The sequence below is a fragment of the Durio zibethinus genome, chromosome 6, assembly GCF_047325235.1.
Source record: "Durio zibethinus cultivar Kanyao isolate XHJ-2024 chromosome 6, ASM4732523v1, whole genome shotgun sequence".
Taxonomy (NCBI): domain Eukaryota; kingdom Viridiplantae; phylum Streptophyta; class Magnoliopsida; order Malvales; family Malvaceae; genus Durio; species Durio zibethinus.
Genome location: NC_143167.1, coordinates 19537836 through 19539372, shown reverse-complemented (window position 1 = coordinate 19539372; position 1537 = coordinate 19537836). Strand labels below are relative to the sequence as shown.

Here is a 1537-nt window from a genome sequence, read left to right as displayed (position 1 = left end):
GTTTGAGAAGAGAGAAAATAACACCACCAACACCAATCCAAATGGCAAATGCAAATAATGAAGGATAAAGAATGTTGAGGGACTCTGCTTCTTCTAATAAGGATGAATTTTAACCATCTATATAGCGGTCAATGATTTAATCAAACAACTTTGAGATAAAGACTTTGATTATTCAAATGGTCCAAACTTTTGTATAGTTTCGAAGGTTACCAAGTAATGATCCAAATCTCTATTTATCTAACTTTCTTGAATTATTTGATACGTTTAAATATAATAGTGTTTCTAATGATGCAATTTAACAAGACTTTTTCCTTTTTCTCTCAGGGACAAGGCAAAAAAGTAGTTATTTTCTTTACCATTTGGATTAATAACAACATGGGATGATTTGGTACAAAAGTTCCTTGCTAAATTTTTTCCACTTGCCAAGATGGCCAAGTTAAGGAATGAAATAACAACTTTCATGCAATTTGATGGTGAGAATCTATATGATGCATGGGAGAGATTTAAAGAGTTGTTGAGAAAATATCCACATCATATTTTCCCACAATGGTTATAAATTTAGATTTTTTACAATAGATTGACATCATCCATGAGAATTACACTTGATTCGGTTCTTGGAAGAGAGCCATAATGAGTAAAATGCTAAAGAGTCGTATGAGTTGATTGAAGAAATGAAGGCTAATAACTACCAATGAGGAATAGAACGCAAGGTACATAAAAAATTTGTTGATGTTTTTTAGCTTGACACTACCACATCTATCACCTCACAAATAGCTAGATTGATAAAGAAAATAGATGCCCTAGCAACCTCATCCTAAACTACCCTTATCAATACTATTCAAAGCGCCTCTATTTTTCTACAAGCAATGTTTTCTTTTTAAGTTTTAGTTTTCACTACTATTCATAATCTTGTTCTTATTTACAGTTATTTAAGCTTTTTTAAGTAATCTTTTCCAATCTAAAGCATTTGTTTTACATTCAAGCTTTCATTAAGTTTTGGTTTTATACAATCCTGATTTAATTCTTTCTTTTATGCAAGTTCTCATACTTTCAGCCAAACACTTAATCTTTCTTTTCTTTTTAAGCTTTTGATTCTTCTACTTTAGTCTTTAGATCTATTTGGCCACATCTAAGAATCCAAGTGATAGTTGGATAAGTAGATCTTGGCCTAAAGTTGCTTTCTTTTATTATTTTCTTTACAATCAAATCAAATCTTTCATTAGTTTGGATATAAGTTTTGTAGTTGATCACCTTTGGTACTTGATTTTACCCAACAAATCAATTATATAATTCTCATGGGAATGATACTCTACTCACTCATCGTATTACTTGATTACAATCTATGCATTGTAGGCATTATAAAAGGTAGCAATCATCTACAACCATGATAATGTGTTCTTAGTTAATTTTTCATAAGTTGATCATGAGTGATTTAAGTATGATGTTAGGATAAGTGTTATGTAGTGAAACATGAAATTATGTTTTAAGTATGTTTTTCTTTAAATTTTTTACTTTCATGTTATGTGCATTTTAATCT

The 1537-nt window shown here is 29.9% G+C and overlaps 1 non-coding gene across 1 annotated transcript; it reads right to left on the bottom strand.

Moving 5' to 3' along the window:
* Window positions 1-433: 433 nt before the first annotated feature.
* On the bottom strand, window positions 434-540 carry LOC149518475 (small nucleolar RNA R71). Its single transcript, XR_016343380.1, has one exon. It is a non-coding gene; the product is annotated as a small nucleolar RNA R71 (small nucleolar RNA).
* Between the last annotated feature and the right edge of the window lie 997 nt (window positions 541-1537).